This window comes from Triticum dicoccoides, chromosome 1A, assembly GCF_002162155.2.
Source record: "Triticum dicoccoides isolate Atlit2015 ecotype Zavitan chromosome 1A, WEW_v2.0, whole genome shotgun sequence".
Lineage (NCBI taxonomy): Eukaryota > Viridiplantae > Streptophyta > Magnoliopsida > Poales > Poaceae > Triticum > Triticum dicoccoides.
In genome coordinates this window covers 206,483,582-206,492,139 of record NC_041380.1, presented here as the reverse complement: position 1 = coordinate 206,492,139, position 8,558 = coordinate 206,483,582, and the positions used below count along the sequence as shown (strand labels likewise).

Here is an 8,558-nt window from a genome sequence, read left to right as displayed (position 1 = left end):
CCTCTAACCCACCATGTCCTAGCAAACCGTTGATTGGCTATGTTACCGCTTTGCTCAGCCCCTCTTATAGCGTTGCTAGTTGCAGGTGAAGATTGGAGACCGTTCCTTGTTGGAACATTATTTACTTGTTGGGATATCATTATATTGCCATGTTATCTTAATACATCTATATACTTGGTAAAGGGTGAAAGGCTCGGCCTCTCGCCTAGTGTTTTGTTCCACTCTTGCCGCCCTAGTTTCCGTCATATCGGTGTTATGTTCCCGGATTTTGCGTTTCTTACGTGGTTGGGTTATAATGGGAACCCCTTGATAGTTCGCCTTGATTAAAGCTTTTCCAACAATGCCCAATCTTAGTTTTACCATTTGCCACCTAGCCTCTTTTTCCCTTGGGTTTCCGGAGCCCGAGGGTCATCTTATTTACCCCCCCGGGCCAGTGCTCCTCTGAGTGTTGGTCCACCTTGTCAGCCGCCGGTGGCCACCAGGGGCAACTCTGGGCTGGCCTACCGGAAGTTTGGACAATCTGAGTGTGCCCTGAGAACGAGATATGTGCAGCTCCTATCGGGATTTGTCGGCACATTCGGGCGGTGTTGCTGGATTTGTTTTTAACTTGTCGAAGTGTCTTGAAGAACCGAGATACCGAGTCTGATCGGAACGTCTCGGGAGGAGGTATATTCCTTCATTGACCATGAGAGCTTGTCATGGGCTAAGTCGGGACTCCCCTGTAGGGATTTGAACTTTTGAAAGCCGTGCCCGCGGCTATGGACAGATGGGAATTTGTTAATGTCCGGTTGTAGATAACTTGAACCTTAATTTAATTAAAATGAATCAACTGTGTGAGTTACCGTGATGGTCTCTTCTCGGCGGAGTCCGGAAAGTGAACACGGTGTTGGAGTAATGCTTGCCGCAGGATGCCCTCTAGTTACTCACTCACACTTTGCCTCCTCTTCTCGCTCTCTTTTGCGAACAGGATAGCCACCATATATACTAGTCGCTTGCTGCAGCTCCACATATTTTCCTTTGCCTTACCTATTAAGCTTAAATAGTCTTGATCGCGAGGGTGCGAGATTGCTGAGTCCCTATGGCTCACAAATTACTTCCAAACCAAATGTAGGGCCTGATGATTCCGCTCCAGATGACGCGCTTGAGTTCAAGTGGGACTTCGACGAGGACTCACGCCGATACTACGTGTCTTTCCCTGATGATCAGTAGTGGTGCCCAGTTGGGGTGATCGGGACCGTGTCGCATGTTGGGTTTATCTTTTATTTTGGCGCCGTAGTCGGGCCATGAGTGTTTGAATGTTGTAATGCTATTTATGTACTTTGATTGATGTGGCGAGTGTAAGCCAATTATGTATCCCCCTTTTCTTATCTATATTACATGGGATGTTGTGAAGATTGCCTAACTTGCGACATTGCTTTCAATGCGGTTATGTCTCTAAGTCGTGCCTCGACACGTGGGAGCTATAGCCGCATCGAGGGCGTTGCACCTAAGCAGCAAAAAATTGCAATTAATAAAGCACTAGAACAAAAACTAATTGGACCAATGGAGGAGTCACATGCCAAGGAACAATCTCCCCAAGCAGTTTTGTGAGAGGTGCTTTGAGCAAGGAGATCGATAATGACAGCAAAATGAGCTTGGACTCAGGTATGAACTGGATATTCGTGTTTGTGGGATGAAGAGGGGGTGTGTGCGTGCAAGGATAAGTGGAGGAGGGCCACCATGGGCCCACGAGGCAGGGGGCGCACCCAGGGGGTAGGGCGCGCCCCTGACCCTCGTGGCCAGGTGCCAACTCCTCCAGCTGTGTTCTCAGTGTCAAATATTCTCAAATATTCCAGAAAAAATCATATTTAAATTTCAGGGCATTTGGAGAAATTTTATTCTCAGGGTATTTTTATATTGCACGGATAAATCAGATAACAGACAGAAAATTGCTTATTTTTATTTTATTTATTATAAATAACAGAAAGTGAAAGGAGGGTACAGAAGGTTGTGCCTTCTAGTTTCATCCATCTCATGATCATCAAAAGGAATCCACTAACAAGGTTGATTAAGTCTTGTTAACGAACTCATTCCGAATAACACGGAACCGGAGAAATTTCGAATAACACTATGTTACCTCAACGGGGATATGCACATCCCCAATAATTTAAAACATAAAAGAGGCTATCCAACTCGCATGGAGAAGGCTCCCCCGATTGCAGACTTCTCGGCCGTTGGATCTGCCCTTCTGGCGTGTCCCGGTTGTTGGATCTTCACCTCACTGTAATCAGATTTTTCACCTCGCGGTCGTTTTGACTGGCCAATGACGAGTGGGCTCGCGCCTCGTGTTCATTGGCTGAGTTGGCCGTTTCCGCGTGAACGACACTTTGCCCAATCTGGTCCGCGCGCTATGCACCCAATCTCGCTCGCACACCAGCCGCCGCACAACCCTAGCTCCCACATTCCCCTCGATCCACTGCCCCTCCCTCCTTCCCGCTCGTCACCAGGGCCTCGCCGCCGCCTACTCCTCCTCCCCCACCGTTGCTGCTTCCCGACCTCGACTTCCCTCTCTCCGTTGTTTATCCGGTCGTCGGCGGCGCCTTGTTCCAGATCTGGCGCAAGTTAGGCCCGGTGGTGGGGCGAAGGGGCAGTGGAGGTGGGCGACCAGGACAAGCAGCTCTCGGCCCGTCGCGGGTGAGGCTCCAAGAGGGAAGAGGCGGGGACAGGAGGCTCGAGGGAAGAGGGATGAGGCGGGGACAGGTGAAGGAGCAGGCTGGTCCTCGTGGAGGCGGCGCCGCCGGCCAGGGGCCATTCACCGTCGCCGGACTCACTCGCCTCGTCTATTCTCTCGTCACCAACTCGACAATGGAGGATGGGACAAGCATGCCGGTGGCCAGCCAGTGGAGCCCCACCACAGGTGGTGAGATTTTTCTCTGCTGTCTTCTTACTCTGGGGCGTGCCCTGGAAGAACTCACCCACACCAGCCAAGGTAGGCTTCCACCTTCTTTCTCACGTTCGTGGTCCAGGCGACCGAGGCGAGCCAGCCCGCTCGAGCTGTCCGAGGTGAAACTACTTGAGGTTTCAGTGCACATTCTTAGATTTTTCCTTCCATGATGGCTTGATGTAGGAGGATCCATGATGTGTGTGAGGTAGAGGTGGATCATTGGAGGTGAAGCAGGTCTCCTTGAGTTGTGCTTCATCTGAGGTGAGTTGTTTTGGTGATTCTCGATCTACTCTGTCATTTCCTGAGTAAATTTTAAGTTGTCAGGTTATATTTAGGTGTTTTTAGTTTCACATGATTGTCATTTACAGAAAAATATCACTACAGATTTAGGTAAATTTGGGTATTGGTATATTTTACTATGTCAAACTTTCATTTTCAGTTTCACGGGGTACTTAAGCAATGGTTGCACCCCGCCACATCACATACCAGGTGAGATTAACGGGGACAATGATAGTTGAGTTCCGACGAGAGTTAAACAAATAGTTCACTAACATTGATAATGATTGGGTAATTCCATTCTGTAAGTTGCTCTGCTGTTGAAAGCTATGATGTGGAATCTCATTATGCTTTTCTTCATTTGAACTCTTTGACAGATGCTCAGATTATAAGAAAGAGAATTTTATAAGTCAGGCATCGATTGCTCACCTTTGAAAGTTACAGATTCAAGTGCTAGGCTTTAAGAATGAAGCAAATCCCAATCTAGAAACATGTTAGTCTATCTTGATGCGGTTGTACTTCTTGAACCATTTGTGCACCTGTATTTTTCACCATGGCAATTGAATGTGCAGGTTTCGTGCACCATATATTTGTCACCAGAAACGAATGCGCAGGCGACAGCCATTTGATTAGTGTTATATCCAACTAAGGTATCCTTCCACCAAATGACCACATCTGAATTTGTTTAACTACAATCCGATGCAATAGAGTTATGTATTGTTCTCATAGTCCATCCATTATATTTTGGCTTTCAAGGCTAGCTGACTGCAGTTTGATTATCGATTCATCTATGGCAGCACAGACAGGTAAAAATGTTTTTTTCTTGTTTTACAGTTTTAGGTCAAAGTTCTCTTTTACCTTAACTTTTCAATTGTACTCTGCTTTGTAGGTTCTCATCATACCGATTTAGTGACTTACTACAGTTTGATTGCTAATTCATATTTTATTCTTTTATATTATGCAGCTTCCTCTGTGTACTGTTGGGATAAATTCCATGACTTTGTATCTTGTTTAAATGGCTAGGATTTGAGATTGTTTGAATCCATTATGACACAATGTTCTGACCATCAACTAGGGTGCTCAATGCGCAATAGATAGCTTTTGGTTGTCACCATTAGGACAGAAAAGTACTAGATTTTGAGGTTTTTAATAGCTCAAATATGCTAACTGCAGAGCAACATGGCAGTTACAATGGTTCCATGTCCTAATTAGTTATTTTATTTCGTTTTGCAGGCGTATTATCTTGGAGGTTGCTTCTTATTTTTACTATAGATCAAGTTTCTTTGTTTCCTTTCTAGCTACCTCTGCTGCATTTGTTTTATATATCCTATATGCTTTAAATATCCTATACGCTGTCATGATCCTTGCTTCAGTGATCATGTTGATTTTCCAGATTTGGTCGGGTGTTGTGTTTTTTTTGGCCCTTGTGCGCTTTGATCGATGTGCTCTGGCTCTGTGACTGTGATGATGCACAGGCAATGGCAGCATCGGTGGCACGAGAGGAAGGATGGGAATCAGCTACTTGCATTCGCACGGAGGAGGCAATGTCGACGCGATGGCACAGCAGAGGAGGCTGGGCTCGTTGTGGAGCTTCTTGAGGCAGCAGGACGTCGGCGAGAGCATCGCTGCCGGCAACGGCTTGAGTGACCTCTTGAGGATCTTCTCCATGAGCACATGTGACGACACCAACTCCAACGTCATCTTCTCAGCGCCCGGCAGCAAGAAGGCCGAGGTGCTCGGCGACAGCGATGTCGGCATGGTCACCAGCTTCAGCAACATCGACTCCTAGGTAGGACAAACATCACATATATACACTTCACATCCATCCAGACTCTCCCGCCTGCCAATTGTTTAATGCTACACTTCTACTAACACCTTTGTCCAGATTCAGTTAGCCCTCTCGAGCTGGACATGCCCAGCATGGACGACTACCTGCAGCTGCAGCAGGACTCCGCCGACTGCAGAGTCCACGCCAAGCATGGCTGCACCACTGACCCGCAGAGCATCGCTTGGGAGGGTTAGTTAGTTTCCTGCAACATTTTCGGTATTCGTCTTGGTGTCGGATGTTTATACTGAACATTTTTTCTTACTTATGTTGTTTAGGAAAGAAGAACAAGGACCAATAAGAGGCTAAGGAGGCTGCAAGACCTCATTCCCTACATGGACAAGGTCACAAGGTAACTAAATCAGCTGAATTGATGCACACTGTCAATTATGTTACGACATAGAGATGCAATTTTCACTAGGAATTACAGAAAATTGTACTCGCTAAAGTACTAAATCTGACGACTACATGCTGCATATTTAGCGATAAAACTGAATACTAAAGTACTAAATTTGGTGTTCCTCACCCTAGTCGGAAGTGTTGCCCACGAAAATTGGTAGTTATCAATAACTCGGACCTTAGTTACTTCAGATTTCAGAATTGCAAAAGTGGCAACTCAAAAAAACTTAAATGTTGGCTATACCTTCTGTCGTTATCATGATACTGCAATACTTTGTAGTTGATTCTCTTCGAATCCTTCTCTAACAAGGTTATGGTAGTAATTTGGACAAAAGTTGCTATGATTTTTTGATTCTCAGTTTATTCTACCATGGATTCCCTCTGGTATGTGCATGTTTCAGAACTGAATATACACGTAGGAGAAACTTGAGAGCCAATATTAGTGCTGAAGGATTACTCTGATTGCTGATCTATGTTGTCGCGGCAACACAGGCCAATACACATTCAGGAAATATGTGACCAGCTTCCCCAAGGTCCCGCATCGTCTACTCAGGTTAATTCTCGGTCTACAACCTCCAAAACCTGCAGTTCTATTTTTAAAAATGCTTAAGCCCATTGCTCTAAGCGTCAACCTATCGCTTCGCTTATGCTTCATGCTTTCCTGAACATTGATTTCTATCAAACTTGTTTTTTAAGTTTTCATGCTGATTACTGATTGTGGGAGCTGAACTGTGCTCCGGTGGAGGTGTTAGAGTGTAGCATTTTTGTAAGCATAATCTATATCCATTCCTATTGGGAGCATACCCATGTAGGTTTTTGTAAGAATCTTGTAGGAGCATGCTACTAGGACTTATGCAGATTGGCTATTTTAATAGCCTTGTTTTGTGATAAAAAGAGAATTTAGGGCAATGGTAATACTGTACAGATTGGTGATGTAATTATGTCATGCTCTACTGCTCTCTAATTATTTTACATTGTGTTTTCCTTCGTTGCAGTAAGCCAAGGTGGAGGTTGGGAAACAAAGAACTTGCCCAACTGTGGAAATGGGCAGAACTAAACCCTGTATGTTTTAGCTAGAACTTCCTGCTATTGTTCTATTTGAAGGAGCAACAATGCATTAAGCGCAAAAAATACGTCAGTTAGGCCTTTTTTGTCTTATTATCCAATTTTACTTCTATATACAAATGTTAAAAGAGTCTGAGTGGGGACACTCTATTTGGAAAGGGATTTTGTACAGTTTTTCTGCAAGTTACTACTTCATTAGTGGATTGGCCTACATAGTATTCATAAAAATTAATCATCCAATTCCCTCTATGTGTCCTTGGTCACATTTCTTGTCTGTTCAATTCTTGGAAACCCACATCTTATTTGAATTGAAACTGCTGAGTGCTTTGACTGATCCTGACCGAGTCCACACACCATCACTTACAGAATACTGGAAGCCACTTGCAGAAGATGTAAACCCTTTACCTTTTCTTTCATAGTTACTCCCTCCATCCCAAAATAAGTGACTCAACTTTGTACTAGCTTTAGTACAAAGTTAGTACAAAGTTGAATCACTTATTTTGGGACGGAGGGAGTACTTTGCACCAATGGTTCTAATACTGGGTTTTCAAGATAAACTTGCAGATGGACACATCTGCCAGAGAGACGGCGGTCATGAGAGCCGGAAGATCACAAGAGATCGACCTTTTGGGTGGTCTAATACTTCCTGTATGGGCACATAGAAAAGCCACTACGTAAGTAGTTCAGTCTTTTCTTTAAAAACTGCTTTCTCTTACTACACAACCAGGCTCAATTCATACGTATGTAAATTTTACATCCCCTTCCCAAAACAAGGGTATTATTTCTCTCCTTCCTAAATCAGTGTTTCAGACCTTTTTTGAGTTGAGAATCTCAGCTGCAGCACATCAATTGTCTGTAAATAAATGTAACATGAATCACTCTCCAAAATCCTTGAAACTTGAGCTTCGACGAATATGAAGGTCTTTGTGTTGGCATACACTCCTTTATTCCAAATGGTGCTGATATAAAAACACCATCAGGGATTCCATGTGTACCATGTATGTCCATAAAAACAGCGTCGATATATCAGCATACTAATGTGCTGATCTAAAAATGTTTTTTTTCTAAGTGACGGTTTCGAGTCGGTAAATTAGTGGGTGTTCAGGCATTTTCTAAGTGGCCTTTCTTAAGGGTGTTCAGGCATTTTTGTCCTTTTGTAAATTAGTGGTCTTCTATTCGTGTTGCGAACCCCAATATGGCATCTCACCATTCCCCACGATCCACATGTTAACCGTGGATTTATTTAATGATAATAAGATGTCAATTGCCCTTTCTTCAGGATAAGCCGACACCTAATAAGGATCAGGAGAACAACAGATATGCTAAGAGACAACCTTTTGGGGTTAAGGATATAAACAACAACAGGGCTTATGAGGCCGAAGAAAGCTCGAGTGGCGTCTTTTGGTTCTTGAAGACCTGCACGTTCCTGGTGGAGTAGAGCAAAATAATTTGAAGGCTTTAAAGCTACTGCACTTCATGTAGTTAGGATCAACTCTTTGTTTTAGTTTGAAATATTCCCCATTTCCTCCTATTTGATTGATTCATCTGATGGACATTTTGTCAGGCAAATAAACAAAAGGCATATGTATTATTACGAGTGAAGCCATCCATACTCCCATGTGGAATTCAAGAAATAGAGAAATGTTATTGTTTTTCTACTAATTGTTTGCTTGGCCAAATGTATTGTAAATGATTTATTATTGTTCAAGGTATAGAGAAATGTTATTGTTCTTTATTGTAGTGGATGATATCTATCCCAATTATTGAGGTGATGGAAGTACTATTGAGGAGTTTTGTCTTTAACTGAATGAAGCTGTCAAGGAAGAAGGAATAGCTGTTGAGGAAGAAGGGATAAATAAATCGCTTGATTCATGGGCCGAACTAGCTGCCATATGATTGCTTGGAAATATACACGTGTCTAAGAGACACGTGAATACTTTTTTTTCAAACACACAAAAACAAAGTTGATAGAAACACTACTCTTTTGAAATGTGTTTTTAATACATATTTCATAATAGGCGTATCTACACCTAGGAGAACCAAAACCCTCTCTCCTTAACTGGTTTTATA

General features: G+C 43.6%; 1 long non-coding RNA gene across 13 annotated transcripts; it reads left to right on the top strand.

Moving 5' to 3' along the window:
* Positions 1 to 2,378: 2,378 nt before the first annotated feature.
* Positions 2,379 to 8,223, top strand: LOC119266798. Of its 13 annotated transcripts, none has more exons than XR_005132159.1 (13): positions 2,379 to 2,968; positions 3,107 to 3,184; positions 3,363 to 3,412; positions 3,577 to 3,692; positions 3,772 to 3,849; positions 3,956 to 4,005; positions 4,675 to 4,988; positions 5,085 to 5,216; positions 5,303 to 5,376; positions 5,916 to 5,976; positions 6,419 to 6,485; positions 6,855 to 7,162; positions 7,768 to 8,223. It is a non-coding gene; the product is annotated as an uncharacterized LOC119266798 (long non-coding RNA). The 13 variants fall into 13 exon arrangements; XR_005132141.1 differs by adding an exon at positions 4,433 to 4,448 and having other exon boundaries at positions 2,380 to 2,968; positions 3,929 to 4,005; positions 6,419 to 7,162; XR_005132158.1 differs by having other exon boundaries at positions 2,381 to 2,968; positions 6,419 to 6,880; positions 7,053 to 7,162.
* The last annotated feature ends 335 nt before the right edge of the window (positions 8,224 to 8,558 follow it).